At 41.1% G+C, this 19,307-nt stretch overlaps 1 protein-coding gene across 2 annotated transcripts in view; it reads left to right on the top strand.

Annotated features, from left to right (window-relative positions):
• PLXNB2 (plexin B2) overlaps positions 1–19,307 on the top strand; it is a 262,562-nt gene that overhangs the window by 81,366 nt on the left and 161,889 nt on the right. For both annotated transcript variants that reach the window (XM_074870093.1, XM_074870095.1), the window contains exon 3: positions 2,658–2,846. The gene's annotated coding sequence lies outside the window, so the exon portion shown is untranslated. The remainder of the gene's footprint in view (positions 1–2,657; positions 2,847–19,307) is intronic.

Here is a 19,307-nt window from a genome sequence, read left to right as displayed (position 1 = left end):
CGGGTTTTGTGTCCAATGCCATTTTGTACTCTTCATGATCTTCTAATTAAGCCTGGAGGATTGTGGATCAAGGCTTTGATTTGAGCAGTACTGGCTGTCCTCCTTCCAGAGAAGCAGACAAAACTTCCTCTCTGCTGCTGGGGGCTAACTCGTGAACTGATTTCTCTTTCATGCCTTGGTTACTACACATTATTAGGAATTCCACTCTCGTGACTTTATGTGCAGAACTGCATCCCTGCAGTCGATCTGCCTGCCAGCTGTGCATCATTCCCAGGATGCTTGAATTTGATTTTGCATCTCAACTATTCCCACTTAATGCAATGAGCTTTGAAGCAAACTATGGGGGTGTTGAAGACATGTCTAACAACGGTCTCTTTAGACTGTGTTTGAGGCTAAGGCTCAGCTTTAAAACTGGTGATGGTGTTTATGTCTTTGAAATAATTTTATTAGAATAAAGCAGTACCTGTGATTCTTGAAAAATGAAGGAAGAAAGAATGTGTATCCCCTTGCTTGGTAGAGCCCCGTGAGTGGTTGAGGGGATTACCCCTTTCTTGCCTCGGTGGTCCCTTGCAGCAATAGCAATGATAGAGTCTGATGGCCAGTGTGCTGGTTGGGATTAGCAGAGAGGGTGTCTGCAGTTCTTGGAGAAGGGGGAAAGGAGAGGAGGGCAGAGGTGATAGGAGTGTTAGACTTTGAAGAGCAAGAATAAGGCTCTGTTGGATTTGAGAATTTTCCAATCCCATGTGGCATTCCTTTGCCTTAATGATAGGAAAAGTCTGTTTATGTATTATTGTAATATCTTGTCTTTATGATGTTTTAGGACTGGAATTCTTGCACTTTATTCCCTGGATATCCCATCTATTAAATAACATCTCTGTTCCTCTCTAATGAGAGCAGGTACACAAAGAAACAGAAGAAGATCTTTCTGCGTTACACAAGTTTTTCTTGGGTTTATTATTAATCAAGAAATACACATATGCTTAAGGATTTGGGGAGGAAAAAAAATCATAAAGTTTGTCTTTTGAGAGTCTCTTTGAAAAGTCAGCTTTTTACTGCTCAGTAAACCTGCCAGCCAGCTAAAAGGTTCTGCTCGTGGACATGATGGAGGCAGCTGGAGCTCAGGCCTGGGAGCTGACTGTGTGATGCTCTGCGAGAGATGTGGGCTTGTGCATGACCTTGTGCCTTGGCAGAGGGAGGAGGCGTTACCAAGAGGACTGTGCTGGCAGGGAGAGGCGTGGAGTGTGCAAGGGATCCTGCTGCTTTTGCTGCAGACTGATCTGACAGCTGCATGTGACATGACAGCTCAGGCTGAGTTTAAAACAGTGTCCTGACTTCAGAATCGCAGGTAGAAAATGTATTACTGTAAAGTTGGTGGCTCTTCTACAGTAAATACCAACACTTTTTTTTTTCCCCCAAGCCCTTTCTTTGTGTTACCTAACAGAGGACTTAGGATACATTCTCTTAGCTTTCTTACCAGGCTAGTTTTACCTAATTGTGTTAAATCCTTTCAGTTTGAACATCTGAAAAGATACTTCTGCTAATTCAAGATTAAAAATGCCTTTTTATATGTAAAATGCTTATAGATTTGAACTATTGAAAGACTCCATGTTGGAGGAGATGCATACAGTAAAAATGGTGGTAAACATAAAAAAAGATTGGCTTGCTTTTCTGAGAGGTACAAACCAGTCTTTCTTCCCTTTGGAAAACATCATAGGATAACTTGGGTTGGAAGTCATGTAGTCCAACACCCTGCTGAGATCAGGTTGCTCAGAACATACAAAGTATTCAGCAGTCTATTCTACATAGCTCAAAACTTAAGTATATGGTGGTGAGTTCTGTGGGATTTCTGAAAGGGAAAAAAATGATTTGTAATAAGTGTCCTTTGTCTTCATCTTGCAGAGGGGAAAAAAAGAGGGAGGCTGAGGAAAGGAGTTCTTTACTATGCATTTCCTTTTCTTTTTAGATGGAAATAAAAATTTCATCAGGCTAAACCTTACTTTCCATACTCAATTATTTCCCAGAAAGCTGGTGTAAGTATAGATATAGGCTTTTTGAGAATATGCCCCTAGAAGTTAATTTCTGAAGTGAAGTGAAACTGCAAGGTGACATTGCTTTTGAAAAGTGAGCCTTAATAAAGGACTTCATTTAGGCATCCATCCTTGAAAATGGATGGTGAACTATGTAAGAGTTGGGAGGCAACGGGGAAACAAGGAGATGCAAGAGAATAATAGTAGATGAAAGTTAATGCTCCTGTTTGAAATTAGCACTGGTTGATTTGGTCACCCAACCATTGGCAGCTCAAAGTCAAATTCTTACCATAAAGTCTTCTTGCCACACATTGGGCTTGAGTAAGTTTTTTATGTGTCTACCATTATCTTCTAGAAAAGTGGCCCCTCCAAGGCAGAGTTACAATGCTTTCTAAATAACTTTCTGGTGCTTTGCATGTCCTCAAGTCATTTTAAGTTGAGAGGGCACCTGCAGTAAAGAAAAGCAGAGACCGATGCTTATTGATAATGGTAGCTGTAATGAAGTTTCACCTTTTATAAGGCTGCATCTCCAGCAGTCAGATAATGTAAACGTTCATCACTGGGTCTTGAATATGAAATGTTGCATCACTCCTGTGCTGAGGGAGCTGAGAGCCTGTTCTGTTGTTCCAGGTGAGAAGAGTGAGGGGGACAGCCCAGGGCTCAGTTCTGGAGCTCTCCTGGTACCCGCTGGAGCACAGCTGAACAAGACTAAACACTGACGCCGCCCGGTCTCCTCCTGAAGTCCCATCAGAAGTGGATTTCTCTCTCCCAAGCCGTGGTGTGCATTGCAGACTTCTCATGTGAATTTTTTGTTTTCAGGTAAGCTCACTTTTTCCTTTTTTTAATACCTTAGAGTTTTCTAAATGAGAAATTATATTCTATTTTTCTAGACAAATTTGTTGCTATTCATCAAGACTTTCAGATGTTGCTGGAGCATATAATAAATGTTTATTACTACTAATGGAGATAAAACTTCTAGGAGCCAATCTTGCAAGAGGCATTAAAAATTAGCAAAGGGATAAAAAAAAAAAAGAACAGCTTGGCAGAGGTTCTGTATTCGTAAACCTATTTATAGATGGTATGCTGGGTAGGAAAGCAGGTTTGTGCCTCTGCCAGCAAGATGCTCAGCCTACTGCTGTGCTAGTGGTTGCCCTAATTTTGCACTTACATTCTGAATCTCCCAGGGGGATGCTGAGCAGATGTGTGATTGACCTGAATCTCAAAGGTGCGCGGGTTTGACTGGGTCTCTGAGAATGATCAGAGAGATTTGATCAACTTCTTTTCCAGGACCCATTCACGTTGATTAGCACGTGTTGGCTTGACAGGTTTCTCAGAAACCAGCTTGTAAAACCTTCTTCCAACTAGGAATTTTCTTTATCCTCATGTGGCCAAAGAGACCTGAAGTGCAGATTGACAGAGGCGTTGCTCAAACATGGCTTTTGGTCTGTTCTTTAGCTGCAAAGTGGTTTAAAACCATTTTGGCAGCTCGCTTGGTGCTGGCGACACTCCTGGAAGTGCTGCTGTTGGGAGCACTGGTTCCAGCCTGGCGTGAGCCTGGAGGGGAAAGCAAAGCATTTCAGTGGGCTTGCCTGTGCCGCTTTCATCTCAGCTACCAGTAATAATTGTCTATAGCCTGTACTTTTCAGAAGATACCACTTAGCCTTTCCAGCAAGAGAAACACGTGTCTCCTGTCTCACACCAAAGAGAAATGAAACAGTGGGAGAGGAAAATAAAATTTACAAAGAGCCAAGTTAAGAAAACAAGTGTATTCTAGTGTTTAGCTAGTATCGGGCTGCATGCCAGTTTGGGAAGGTTTTTGTTTAGGTTTTGGGTTTTTTCTGGGATGCTTCTGTGCATTGTTTTACTTCCCCTTAAAAACTAATAGGAAAGGGAGGGATCAAAATATAGTTTCACACGTATGTGAGCTGCAGAACAAATAGAAGTGAACACAGCTGTTCTAAAGCAAAAAAGTACAATCTGCCTTCGCACATTCATTTATGAACCTAAAATCATGATTTTCTGAAATGTAGGAAAAAGCATGAAAATAGTCACTATTTAAGCTTATTAGAAATACACATCAGAGAAGATGAAAATCACTGAGGAGCAAAGGTGGGTCCCGTGGGGGATGTGAATGTAAGGGTGGACTCACTGAAAGCAAGTAATAGCAGAGTAATTTTGCTGTGGAATTTTAAACCAATTATGTGAATAGTAGAGGATATGTTCTCAAAGTAGCCAGAAGTGCTTTTTTGTGGGTATAGCTAACATGGTTTCAGAAAGCCTCTGCCTGGCCAGGGTTAGCACTCCCCACAGCTGAGATGGCACGAGTGCTCTCATGTTTGGCTGTACATCGCTGCCTCACTGCAAGTCGGCCTTTCTCGATCTACCTCTCCCATGGTAAATCTTCCAAAAAATGCACAAATGTATGTCTGATAATACCCAGTGCCTCAGCTCGTTTCTACGTCTGACTGGAAAGTCTGATGTTCAAAAGGTACTTGGTCTTAGATTTTGGAAAGATTAGACATTTTGATAAGTTGCATCAAACTACATCAAACTTTTATTGAAATTACTGCAAGCTTCACATAACTGGACTGATTAAAGGTAGTATTTCAAGAAGCCTTCACTGATCTAGTTGTTTCTTGAGCTCTGTTCCTTTGAAAGAAAGATTAGCATCCTTGTGCTTTTTAATAAAACAAGCTGAGTACTAAAAATCCACTGTCAGCAGTTTGGCTTGAACAGCAGACTATGTGGCTCATTGCTCTACAGAACATGGAGGATATTAAATGTGAATATTAATTTTGTTTGTTCCTCCATCACAAAGAACGTAGAAATTCTCATGCAAGAGGAGAAAATTGTTTATGGGATTCTTCAGCATTGCCTTTTGTAGTTTGCAATTATAAACTTTGATGCATAGTGGATATGAAGTGTTTCCTGGTGTTAGATGTGTGTAAATAAGTATAAATCAGGTTGGTTGGTTGGTTGGTTGTTTTTTGGGTTTTTTTTTTTAGAATTCTTAAAGCACCTACATGGTAGTGCTTAGAAAGAGAAACAAAATTGAGATGTCTACAAATCTTTTCTTCTTTTGTTACTAGAAGCTTTCCTCAAACTTCATTAATCTTCAAAGTTTTCCTTTTAAATGGGTGGCCAGTGTAAGCATTTCTGCAAATTCATTTAATTTGAAGATTTTGTCTCTAAAGTTGTTCAAGTAAGCATAGCTGCAAATCTGATTCACTTGTGTGGCAATGAACTTCACATGTAAATCGGGCTTCTAATAAGTCCTTATTGTGCTAGAAGGTGCTAATAGCTACCATCAATCAGAGGGCTGGTAAAAGTTGTTCTCCCCCTCTCCCCCAGACTAAATGAGACAGCAATTAAATGCCCTTTTGTTGAGTGATAGCTGAGACAATGGAAATCAATGTCCAAAGCAGAAACCAGAATGGCAAGTCTTAAGTATAAACTAAGCCATGTGTCCCAAGGGATTGGCATGTTGATTTGCTTACAGCTGAGAGGGTATATGAAAGGAATAACTGGGATTGTAGACAGCAGGAGAAGCAGTAAATGCTCCTTGGAGTGAAGCCAGAAGGGAATATGTGCTGGGAAGACTCCTAAATGGAGCCGTGCTGCCATCATCTTGCCTCTGTGCAACCCAGGCTCAGCCAGCAGTTCAAATTTGATCCGGAACAGGCCCTGGAATAAGATCATGATCAGAAAATAAGATACCAAGTTTGTTTGTGGTAGGTTTTTATGTTAACTGCTCAAGAACAGGCAATATCTGATCTGGTATGAAGCCTACTGATACAAACTTAACCTTTCAGTTTTTCTGAAAGTGTTTGAGCTGGCAGGGTGAGTTTATACTCGACCAGTGCTGTTATTGAAGTGGTTTAGATCCCTGGAACAGGATTTGCTTTGTTGATAAGCCACATGCTGAGAGCAACACCCCCCCCACCCCCCCTCCCCAAATGCCATCACTTTGTTCTGAGTGCTTACAGGTGCTTACAGGATACAAGTTACTCTTGTATCTCTCCTAAATAAAATTTCACTGGAAAAAATCCCAGTTTGCTCATCCATTTCTTATAGATGAAAACAGTCCCTTGAGACCCTTAGTACTGGTGAACAGTTTTGACCAAAGGATGTACAGTCACTTAGGTGGCTGAAAGTGTTTTGGTTGTCGTCTTCACTCCAGATCTTCTCCAAAGCTCATTATGTCGATGGGACACTTCCTTTTGACTCCAGCTCACAGTTCTGCCTTAGCTTTTTTGCCTTGCTGAAAGGGCCTTAAGTTACTCTTGTGCACAGGGCTGCACTGTCTCTAAACTGTGTGGGTTTTTTGGTTTTTTTGGGCGTTTTTTTCTCCTTTTTTGCAAAACTGTAAATGCATTGAGAACAACAAGCTATTGTATTTACTAATGGCAAGGAACACTGCTGTCATGCATCTCGTATGCTATTGGCAGAGACTATGGCTATATGATGCTTTGCAGCAGCCTAGATACACTGAGAGAAAGTCTTCTGCAAGTTTGAGGCTCCAGAGAAATGTCACAGTGAGAAAGTATTTTATTTTTATGCCTGAAAAGTACTGCACACAGATGACCAGAGTCATCTGAATGAATACTAGAATTTGACTAAAAGAAAATACATCTGTTTAGAGAGTTCTGTATTGAATTTGTTCTGTGGAGTGCTGTATCTGTCACAGCTCTTTTGAGGGCTTGAACAAAGAAAGACAAAACTACTTGTATTAAGAAGACTACAGAAATCGACAGGCATTAGGAATGGACTGATACAAAACCTACTAGTTGATGTGCCTTGTCGTTATCACTTGGTGATAAGACACTGTCTTTTCCTTGTGTCCCCAACATTCTCTTTTCAAATGCATGTTCTACTGTGCTCACGTTTAGTCTTTGGTTTTATAGTATTGACAATTACTGTGAATGACTCACTTCACAATCCCGTTGTCTTCATACCAATTCAGGCATTCACCTCTGATATTAACTCTGGTTCTAGCCTTGACTTGTGCCTCGCTTCTGCATCAGGTTCTCTATTAAAGTAAAGCAGAGACCCAGGGAACCCAGAGGGACTCTGTATGGGCACAGCAATACATTGCTATGTTGCCAACATGAGTATAATACTTGGAACCTTTCAATGAAGACCCTGGATCATTAGTGTGATCTTCGCTATTACCAATACTGATACCTTTTCTTAAATATATTAAAGCATTCTTATCAATAAATATAGAATAATAAATTCTACAATGTGTCCAAGATGATCATAAGCATAGAGAATGCAAAAGCTATTTGTACTGTTTTATATTTAATTATTCTGCGTGTAATTTTGAATGATCACGGATTAGGTTTTTTTAAGCACCTACTTCTGTATTGCAAGCCTTCAGCAGTCGAATAAAGCAGAGCCATTGACTGCTATTTGATGTGTCCATTACCTCCTGCAAATGCCTTGGAGTACAATGGGGTAGCATGCAGACTTCAGAGCTGTCATGACAGGTATTAAGAACATGTCAAATCCCAGTGATGACTGATAACATATCTGTCATTTATGATGGGATTATTAGGAAGAGGAGAGCCACTAGGAGAAAGATACTCTAGGAAAAAAAAAAGGGGGGTGGGGAAGACGGGAGGAGAGAGGATTTACTGTTCTTTGGAGCTGCCTGGTTTAATTAAACCTTGTCTAGTCCATAAACAAATCTCTTAACTTCCTGAATGCTTTGGCAGTTTACGCACTTCAACGCTGCAGCAGTAATTCCATGGAATTTAGGTTTCTCTTTGGTGGATAGTTGCACTAATAGGTATTGTGTCTATGATGCAGCTTCTTGAATACTACATGGAAACAGCTAGTGCAGGAGTACTATATGTTTTTATTTTGTTTTCTAATTAAGAGTTTAACAGAATATTGTGGAAGAAAGAATTCAGTGGGCACATAAGATGTTTTCTGCATGGCAAGTCTTTATAGAACTGGGGAAGAACAGTCTGCCAGTGCCATTTGATTTGTATCTTTGGTTAGCAAAAGGGTGTGAAGGATTGCTTTTTTTTATTCTGGATGTCTATCTTGTGTGAATGTGGAAAGAAGGCTGAGCTTCATCTCACTTGTAAAATTAGGTTCTGCAGAATGGGTCCACTGTGCCTAGTACACAAACTGATGTCTTTCAGGTGTTTTAGGCTGAGCAGTAAACACATCGAAGGTCTAAAAGCAGTTAGCTATTAAGACAAAAATTCTGCTGCCTTCTGGTACTCAGGCAGTTCCAGAACAGAGGAGGTGACCTGCGTGCTTTTTGCTGTCAGCATCTTTTTGGTGCAGGAGTACCCCCAGGAGAGATAGAACCAGTGTAGCCACCTCATAGAGCCCCTACACAAAGAGCTCAATTGGGGGGGAGGGGGCATATTAGTTGTCAGGAGAGGAGGAGACTTGAAGTTTAGTGGGCTGAGACAGCTATTCTTAGCTGTCAAATGCTCCCTTAAATCCCCTTTCAGCAGGATAGCCTTTGAACAGAGACTCATAACACTGTCCAGACTGTCTTTTCTGCCAATTTATCTGTTGACTTTTTGTATGAAAAAGGATCCGGGTCTTTATCTCTGCCCCTTCCACAGGCACAGCCAAGGTGCATAACAGCTCTCTGGGGGGCCCCCAGTCTATCAGGGAAGCAAAGGTAGTGGAGGTCAGCCCAGTGCCCAACTGGGCACTTGGGTACCACTGGTTGCTGGAGGACAGCTGCTGTGTTGGATGTGTTCCACCAGGGTCGCTGCCAGCTTGGGTGGTGCAGCTGGTGGCCATCCACACTGGTTGGTGGCTTAGAGAGAAGCAGCTGCTCTGAAGGTAAGCAGGAGGCCAAAGGACAGTCTCAGGTTTGGGAAGCAGAGATGAAGAGCAGAGAGACAGAAGACCTGTGTGAAGATCAAGCTGTAGCTGTTGTGACGTGGAGTGAACAATGTTTGATTGATGCTTAAATGATAGGTGGTATGTGAGAAGCGTGCGGTAGCCTAGTCAAAAGGCTAGGGATAGAGAGCGCTGGTGAGGCAATGGGGTGGGCGTCCGGCCTCTTGTCCCTGCAGAATAACATGCCAGAGCACGAAGCAATGGCTGTACAGGTGCTGCAGGTGCAAGCACAGGCTGTGAGCTGTGGGGTGAGTGACAGTGGGGACGGGGACGGTACCTGCCACATGCTTGCTCACAGCAGGATACCTCAGCAGTGTACCGTAGAGGAAGAGCACGCACTGGGACCATTGCAGCATGCCCGTGGGCTCACACCCTTGCTTACCTCATGGAAACTCACTTGCCTGCCCAGGCCCTTGGGAAAGACCTTTTTATTTTTTCCCCATCTCTAAATGCACATTTACCCCACCCATAGAGGCTGGCTGAGCAAAAACCGAAGAGCAACCTGAAGCAAGGACACCAGGTTTTAAATGTGATGTATTGCGGCTTAATTAATTTTCCAAGATAGCTCTCTCAAGGGTCTTGTGGCAACCATCTGAAAACAACCAGTGATTTGGATACTCAACCCAAAGCTGGTTTAGCTTAAGAGTTGTTAAAGGAGCCTGTTTTCTTTTTTTCCCCATCCAGAAGCAAAACTCAGCATTTCTTCGGAGTAAATTGAACTGTGCACCCAGAAATCATTAATCATACTGTAAAATCTTGGCTTCAACTTCCTCCTTTATATGTAGGAGATTACATATACATAAGGGTTGTTAATGTTGTGTCTTGCTGGCTGGCAGTACCTTGTTTCATAACAATGAAATATGGTTTTGTAAAGAGGAATGGCTGTGGAGGATGGTGCTGCAATGAAGAGCTTTCTTCCACTGGTCACAGGTTTGCTTTTGGCCCCAGGTAGGTGCAATGCAGATGTTCATGTATATTGATGATGGGCAGCCTGTGGTGTGTGACTTGGGTCTTTGGTGGCTGCCCGTTCAGGAGGAGACACCAGCACAAACAGGGTCTGCTGGCAGCATTCACAGCATACTTAATTTTTTTTCCAGTGCTCTCATTGTCTTTCATCAACTTGAATGTTTAATAGATTTAGGTGGTGAATGGGTTTTCTGTCCCAAGAAGGGACTACAGTAACGTGCACATGAGCTTGGAGTACTTCTCTGAGGGAAGCTATTCCTTCCCTGTACTCTTTCTCCCTTCCCTAATTCTCTAGAATTTCAGTTTAAAAAAAGAAATAGGAACACTTATTTGCGAGGTGTTGCAGAAGTTGTCTTGAGACTTGGCTGTTTCTTTTTTTCATTTTGCTGTACATGAGGTGTGCCAAAATAACACAGAAAATCATGAGACTGGGGGAGTTATCTCTGAAGATCATTGAACTTTCAATAAAATTCCTTTTAGGATCCAAGATCAACACTGCCCTGCATGGTCTCAGTTCTGTTTTACATGTGCTCACACTTAGCTGCAGTGCAGTTCTTGATTTATTTTTTTATTTAGTGGTAAGATTAGAAGCATCATTTGAAAACCAAACCAAACCACCACTACCATCCAATTCAAATACACAAGGATATCTTTAACCTGAAAAAACCCCAGCAAAGAAAACCCCTTGTAAGTCTAACTCTTGAGTTCATCACATATTTGAAAGAAAACTGATTTTCGTGTTTGTTTGGACAAAGCAAAACATTTCCAAAAATTAAAGAAACCAGCAGTGGTGGTGGTTGCTGTTTGGGGGAAGTGAGCTGGAACGTGCAATATTGCAAAATGACTTTTTGCTGATAACAAACAAAGCCCAATGGGAAATTTCTGTTTTGAAAATATGTAACTGTTGACATGAGGATGTTTGTTAGAATATTTTTAGTGCTGATAAAGGGAAGAAACATTCATTGGCGTTTTGGTAATCTTGAACGAAAACACATGTAAAGCTCCAGTTGCACTGCTCTGGATGGTAGCGTTACAAGATGTATAGGAAAGATTTTTCTCAGCTAGCAGTTTCCCCTATTGTTTCCACCTCTAAGCCTTTTATACTGTATGTAGAGGAGAGGGAATGAGAGAGAGAAAGAGAGGTTTGGTCATAAGGAGAATAGTATGCTACACGAGTGTCTCTGACTTTCAAGGTGATGTTTGCAAGTTGAAAGGTTGCAACTAAGCCTAGGTAAAGCTAAAAAATTTGTACTCATTATAATTGTGGTGTAAAGCATCAGTATTATCATATGAAAAGCACCAGTGATGCCTTGACTTGCTTGATAAAATAAGAATCTGTTCATGGTAATGACCATTAACTCACTGACAGGATGATAAAGAGATTACAGGGTTCAGCTTCCCACTTACAAAGAATTGGTTGGTGCACGTGCTATTCTGCTAGTCCCGTATCAGTGTATGTTGTGGAACAGTCATGGAAAACATTTTTAATATTTTTAATGTGCTACCTGACAGCGTGATCTCTATAGTATACAATTTTCTATTCCCCTGACCTCTTACACACCAATTGTATTGAGAAAACATTAATTAAATAGGAACAATGTATTTATTGTGACTTGAAGTTTCTTTTATCACGGTTGCTATTGTTCAGTTTCCCAAACAGGAATGAAAGAGCCTGCTTGAAGATGCTCTTCAAGAACTGTGTTTAAGGGTGGCTCTTTGTTTGTAACTGCCAAAAAGTAGCAGCAAACTATAAAAGGAAAAATTCCCTTCTTTGCAATTCCAGTCCCTTGAGTTTTGATGCAAAATGGTTTATTTTAATTAACTTCCAGATTTAGCTTATTTTAGCCTCGGTCATGGGCCACCAATGTGTCTTGCTCTTCTTTAAACAGACTATGCATCCCTTGGTAACACCTTGAAAAGGTAGTAATTTTTGGAGTGATGCAAAGGAAGGAGGGACTTTGTGAAAATTCCCTTAGAGTCTTGTTTACATACTAATGTGTGATTTTTTTTTTTTTTTTTCATTATACGGTACATTGACAAAGCACCCTGAACAGAGACCAGTGTCTGTAGAAGTTATAGTGATGGTAGTGGCCATCATCTAAAGATCATGAGGCAGATGAAACAGCTGGGAGACTGAGGATAAGATTCTCAGTTCAGAGTCCAGAAAATCATGCCCCTCTGAAAAGGCTTGGAGCCCCACTGCTTCTTACTTCCCTAATGATGTAACTTGGCTTGATGAAACAGATTCTGTCTCCTCATAAGCCCTGCCTCTCTTATGGCACATGGCATACAGCATTTTCAAATGGAAGACAAATTGATTCTCTTTTCTGTCCTAAAAACAAAAAATAGTTTTGTGTTAGCCAATATAGTTTCCAGAAAGTTGCACTCAGTCAAGCCCTACCCAGCAGAAGTGATACTGCTCTGAAGTGCTCTATTAAATTCTTATCCATCCTATTCCTACCTTCTTACTGTTCCTGCCTTTCTGTTATGAAGTGTTGTCTTCTGATGTGTCAGACTGATCAATTACATGTCATGCGGAAAGGCAGTTTGCTTTTCTAACTCTCCTGTCCAGCTGTAATCAATTCTGCTGTCACCCTTCTAAGTATTCTCCTCCCATTTTTGAGCATTGCACAGCATTTGTGTTACTCCAAGTGGCATGTGGAATTCCTTCATTCCTTTTTCCTTACCAGCCTCTGGCTACGTGCGTTCATATGAAGTAGAAATGTTGCCATGAGGTATGGGGTGGAGAGGATTGTGACGAGAGAGAGTCTGAGAACATCACCTCAAGTCTGTTAGTCCATAAAGAACTTAAATCACAAGATTTACAAGGAGGGCACTAGTTGATCTGAGAAGCTGGAGGCTGCCTGCTGCTTCAGAAAGCTGGGGGAACTGTTGAGATCCTACTAGTGCCAGAGAAGAACATGTACCCTGAAACACAGGGTGGGAGTAACTAAGCTCTTAAGATAAGTGTAACTGTCAGGGAAGCTTTGCAGCTCACTGCTCTGGCTCCCCTGCTGCCAGTCATCAGCTGTGCTTTTAACCAAGACTGCTTGGAGTCAGGTGTTCACCTGTGTGTGGTTGTGTATCCTGATAACAGCTCAGGTATGATCTCAGTATTCAATCTGTTACTCCAGACCTAAAGGCTTTTAAGAACATAAACCCTGCTGGCTCTTTTAATGTCCCAGGGATCTTTATCCCCATCCTTTTCTGCCAGAATGTCTACAAAAAAAAGAATTATTTTTTATTTTTTGTATAAAGAGCTTATGCCACCTGATTATTTTGTTGATATCCCTGCTCATTGTTACTTCTTGCTGGTGACAGGCATGCTGAAATTTGACTTTAGGCTTTGCAGTATACACAGCTTGGGAGAAAACTAATTGATTTTTTTCTATGTATGGAATACAGAACGCAGAAATACAAGCCTGTAAATTGCTTAAAAAGCATTGTAAGGTTTAAAACTTATTTGTTACCCTGCAGTTATCCGAAAGGTCCACTCTAGAGTCAGCCATCAGTATAGTTACTTATATTAGTGCATGTTTCATATCTGGCACTCAAAAAATTATGTTTATTCTTTTCTCCCTGATGTTAAAGCCATTCTCAGTCAATAAGCTGTCAAGCTACCCCTTTGTCATCATAGCTGCTTAGTTGTGTTCTTTCGCATCGAGTCTCCTAAATCTTGCTGGTCTAATGTGTTAAATTCTTTGACAAGAATGTTCCAGTTTTGGAGTGCTGAGAGCTTTGCTTGGTTTTCTTCATGAATGGAATGAAACGCATCTTGGTGAAAATACAAATGCAGCAGAAATAGAGGAAAAGTGGACACTTCTGGACTGTTATCCACCACAGCCCTGGAGCTCTCCACCTTGGAAAAGATTAATTGCATTCTCTGAGTGCCTGGTTTTCTCGGCTGATAAAGCGAGGTTAGTTGGCTCACTGCGAGAGCTATTTCTGCACTGTTGCTACAGAATTTTAGGAAAGATGGGCTCCAAGTGTTTCAGTTTCAGCAATGAATAGCACAGCTAAGCAAGGACCTGTATATCTTCTGCTGTGTTTCTATTTAAAAATAAACAAAAAATATCCAAAAACGATTTTGCTTGTGTCTCCAGGTCACATGGCAAAGTTGATCTGTGAGATCCTCTCTCCTCTCCCCACCCAAATTTGTTTTTTTTTTCTTGGAGGCAAGATTGTCTACAAAAAGACTGCTTTAGAGTTTGAATATTCAGACTGAAGCTGAATCTGGTGAAGTACTTCAAAACCAGGCTGTTCATATATCCCTTTCCTTAGAAGTATTGCATGGTAGTGCTGGAAAAACTTTACCAAATAGGTGTAGTAAACAGATTATTCTTCTCTAACATTAGCCTTTTCCCTGCTATGCTTGGGGAGCTCAGTCCAAATTGTCTTTTTGAGTCTATGTTATATTTCACATTTTTATACTCATGATAAAGCAGAAAATGGGATGGACTATTAAGGTCAAAATGATTTTGACTTCTGCCTTCCATGAATTGTATTAAGGGCTGTAGCTGGCCTTCTGAAAGGTTGTTTGTCCTAGAGATGGTCTCAAGCTTTCCACAGAAGGCAAGGATGGAAAATGTATAGGACAGTAACAATTTCTGTATCTGTAATATATTACAAAGGATTTTTCTCTCCATATCAGTGCAGTTGACCCCCTATGTTTAGTCTCACACAACACTGCATGGGTTTTTTTGTATGAAAGTACATGATATTCTGCAGCGTGCATTAGGGAATAGTGTGTGCATTAGGCTGAAGCCCCGCATCTGCTCCATGAACAGCAGAGCTGCTGGGGGACATCCGTGTGGGCAGGCAGAGCTGGCCAGGCAGAACTGCTGAGCCATCCTCGTCCCTAGCAGGGACCCCGTGCCAGGGCTGCTGCCACTCAGGATGATGTGAGCTCACCTGGATCACCTGGAACTCTTACCAACCACAGTGCTCAAGGAGAATTACAGTAAAAGGAAATACTTTTTTTTTTCGCTAGAGGAAAGAAATGACCTTGTGGAAAAATGACGTATGGGGATTTTGTGTGTTTCCCACCCCAGCTCTGCTGGGTCAGGGTGGCGAGTGTTGGGGGACAGTGGTAATACGGTACCACTCCAGCTACCCCTTGAAGAAAGAGCTTGTCCAAAGCCCTAGTGATATCTGAGTTTTAATCCTCTAACCAGGTTGGTGCTTTTGGTTTAATTCCTGCTATCACTCTATGGGATTTTCTTCTAGCCACTAAATGTCCTTGTCTCCATCGTGTTGATTTACTTGCCTTGATGACAGTGTCAGTCACTTGTCCACCGTATTTTTTTTTCAAAGTATATTTTCTTTTATTAGTTTGTAGATTTTCACAAGGTGAATTTGATGTGCTTGGGTCTGTATTGTTTATGATTTAATTTTATTCATTTTCTTTCTTAACTAAATATTCTTAGCCTTTTCAATTTTGTTTCATATGGAAGCTTTCCAGACAGAGCTGCCTTCCATGTGTTTGATTTTAATTAATTATGCATCAACTAGTGATATATATATATAAAATACATAAAGCTAGTGTCTTTATTCTTTAGCACTGAAATGCACTTTGGCAAAGTCAGAGGCCTATAATATGTTATTTAAAGGGCTCTGACTCATGATTACAGACAGATTTTTTTGATACAGGGGACAGAGTAGCAGAAGAAGTTGCTTTTCGCTCCTGAAAGGAAACTGTTTCCCAGACCATCTGTATCCCTCCCTTCTCTCAGGCTCTTGCTGGGTACTGGATAAGGTGAGTTTTGGCGCTTCTGCCCAAATGCATCCTCCAATGCAGCATCCCTGAAGGCAGGGTTTTTGTGGGGTGACAGCCCCTTGGTCTGCTGGGATGGGCACCTGCACAGCTTTCCCCTTGAGAGTCTCATTTAGCAGTTGGCTGGAGTGAATGGAAAAGTCCTTGCAAGGACTGTCGCTAATTCACTTGTAAAATTGTATTTTGCACTTAAGCAGAGCAAAAAGGGAGCTATATGACCATAATTCAGATCAATCTGACTTGCTCATAGCCTTTTTATCAGACCTGCAAATCTGGCTAATTTTTTGGAACGGAGGCTTCTGAGCACCGGCTGTTGTTTCACCTTTCCTGCCTTGTTATCCAATGAGCCTTGTATGGCTTACGTGTGCTTTTTAACTGTGTGTTTGGGTGGACAATGAAACAAAACAGAACAAGAACATACAATGGTTGGAGGGGTTTTGTTTGTTTTAAATAAAAAATAAAAAATAGAGACACAAATGCTTCCTTAATTCAGCCCTCTCAAAACCTATTTACATTTATATGATAGGAAGATACCACTCAACTTTATTTTAATGCCCTGCCCTGCCCTACCTCAAAGTCCAAATCTATTTGTCACTCTACCAAGTTACCTTTCGCCCATAGTTTCCAAACACCACCCAGGCATTTAACAACATAAATTATCACAGTATAGAAAGAACAAAGTCTGTTGCCTAATTCATTTGCGTGTGTGTGTGTTACCCGTGAGAAGGTATCTCCAAATGCAACACATTGTAGTTACTTGTCTAGGTGGTTCTATTTTAATCTCCTCCTGCAAGAGGGGAGTCCCATGATCATGACGAGCCAAAAAATTTCTCCCTTTATGCATGGACTTCTTCTAGTTTAAACTACTCAGACATGATGTCTAACTCCCTTTGAAGTTGATGAAAAAGATTTTTTGCTCTGTAAATACTCAGTGTATGGCCTAAATACATACTTCTCTGGCTCCCAGAATAGTTTACAATGGTTAGGACTCCTGCAGTTTTGGGGATTTGGCTACATTTTTCTTGTAAAGAAGTGGCTAGGCCCAGTATTTCAAATATGTCTTCACTGGACCCTGACATGAGATCATTTCTTCTGATGTTAACATCTGGATTCCAACACAACTAGTGCTTCCAGATTTTTTGTTTCCCTTGCACTCCTCAGCATGAAGTTTACCACAGTGGAGAAAAGCTATGTTTCAGTGAAACCTGTAATGGATGCTAAGAAAAGTATATAAATGGTGTATCACTTCCAAGCTGTCAGCTGAATAGCTTCCCCCCACCTCTTCCCCTGTCACATTTGCTATTAATAAGAAATTTTCATTGCTGCCTCCCCTGCCTCTAATCCCATGGAAAAATTTCAGCTTGGTCTTGGAAAGTAAAAATATCTTGCAGGTGACTCCAGACTGGCAAGTAAGAGATCAAGTTTTAGGTAAAACCAAAAAAAAAAAACCTAACCCAGGTTAAGCACTGAGATTTTACTCTGGCAAAATCCTGTTGACTTTACAGGCCATTGATTTGAATAAAAATTAGTAAAAACATGATGTGGGTCACTGTAGAGATGACTGCCAACTGATTCCTGTGTTGCTCATTCTATACACGGTTGTATTTTCACATATTCTTTGTTTTATCTGCCTAAGACAGTAGTTTGTAATTCAGACAGCCAAGACGCAGCTTCTCTGAGGGCAGCAGTATTAAAAATATTGCTCCTTTTTTGGCAAACTAGAAACATTCTTGTGTGTGTTTAAGAAAGATGGGCTGGATATTTTTGGACACTCACTAATTCAGTTCAGCTGTCCTTGTTGTTTTGTTTGCTTGGGTTTGGAAAATGAGAGCAAGGGAGAATATATAGAATTATGTGAAAAGTACTTCTTTATGGAGCTGCAGAGCACCTTGTTCATATCTTCTCCATATATCAAGAAATCGATCATTTACTGTGTCTTTTAATTTGTAATTCAAAACATGCATCCTTGTAATGGGTGGACCAATTCGATTTTATCAAAGTAATCATCTGAAGGTAATATTCTCCTGCATAGCTACTGGTATACCAACTCTTATATCTGCAGTGTCTGTTTATCTTTGATGTGTTTATGAATTTACTTACACAGCAAAAGGTAAGAACGCTTATGGAGGGAAAAAATAATAATAAAAAAAAGAATGGTAACAAGGCTTGTGGAAAACATTGCTGCAGAAACTCCCTTGAGGGACCGTACCCCAAACCCTGAAGCAAGTGCACACTACAGAAGTAAAACCACGTTATCATGAGCTGGTAGATGGGTTTCCACACACAGGAAAAGAAAATGGGGATGGCTATGGGACAAGCTGGGGCTGCTTTTCATCTTTACCCAGACGCAGCTGCTTGGTTTGCTTCATCCAATGAGGAGCAGAGGCAGGAGCAGACATGATGCCAACCTTATGCATGGTTATAAAAGGGTGAAATATGGTGCGGGAGGAGAAAAAGCAAAATGAAAGTCAGGGAAGCAGACAAAAGGCAGAAGGATAAAAATCTGCTTGAGTTAGTGTGAAGCCCCGGAAAATCTTTAGGCCTGCAAAGATAAGCAGATGCTATTCTTCTTGGGCTTGTTTTTCTTTCTGATGCTGCTCAGCATATCACATTGTGTGTCCTTCTTTGTTACAAGTGAGTGAGAGAGGTTATCTCTGGTTTGAGAGGGCTCTTTCTTTTCCAGCCTGAGAAGGTGATTACTCAGGAGAAGGTTCTTAAAACCCCAGTAAATCTTGGGATCCCAACAGATAGTCCCAATATATTTAACGTTTTAAGCTTTGCTTTGAGATGGTGTGTTTCTACTTCTCCTTTACTGTTAGCAAGGGATATACTTTTTTTTTTAATGTTGCATCAGTTAACAGCCAATAGCTGAACTAATGGCATTCCCAAAACCATACCAAAACCGTGGGTTAGTGTGCTTATGGGCATCTCGAGGTTCTTGACAGAACTGGATTATTTTAATTGACATAATGAAGTAAATGTACAAACAAGAGAGAGACTGTTTTCAGGTTGAGGCGCATCAGTTTGTCAGTAGTAAAACCGAAATTGCAATATATAATACAGCCATCCCTAGAAGATATGAGTTGATAAGGTTGTGCAATACATCCCTGCTTAGAATGGCATGCTCTGGTTTTACTACCTCCTTAAACCTGCTGCTTCCCTCAGAGCACCTGGAGCAGCCGGAAGAGTCAGGGCACAGACCAGGGACTTTCCTGTATGTAGTCTACATTTATTAAGAAATAAGTACAAAGGGGTGTGGGCTAAACTTGATGATGGTTTTACGCTGCATTCAGGACGCCTTAGATGGAGAGAGAAGTTATGATGATCAAAATGCTTTCTTTAAAAATTGGAGCCTGCGCTGACTTTTGAAGCCGCGGAGTAAATAACTTTCTGCATGACTAGTTTAGGCTGTGGCATCATGGTTGTGAATGATAAATACAACTGGCATAACCTGCTGGTTATGCTTCTGGGGTGTTGATTTTGCATACAGTTTTGTCTGTCAGGGGGGAGTGTGTGGGTGAAGCTTCCTGTGGATGACTGCGACTCTGAACACTTGCTCCATAACTCCAAAATTGGAGCACAGCTGAGAGGCAGGAGGACTTTTAGGCATCTGTGGGATCCTGCCTGCTTTTAAAAAGTATTTCCAAGGTTGTTAATGCACATAA

The sequence above is a fragment of the Strix uralensis genome, chromosome 5, assembly GCF_047716275.1.
Source record: "Strix uralensis isolate ZFMK-TIS-50842 chromosome 5, bStrUra1, whole genome shotgun sequence".
Classification (NCBI taxonomy): domain Eukaryota; kingdom Metazoa; phylum Chordata; class Aves; order Strigiformes; family Strigidae; genus Strix; species Strix uralensis.
Note: the sequence above shows the minus strand (reverse complement) of the source record. Positions and strands in the feature narration are given on the sequence as shown.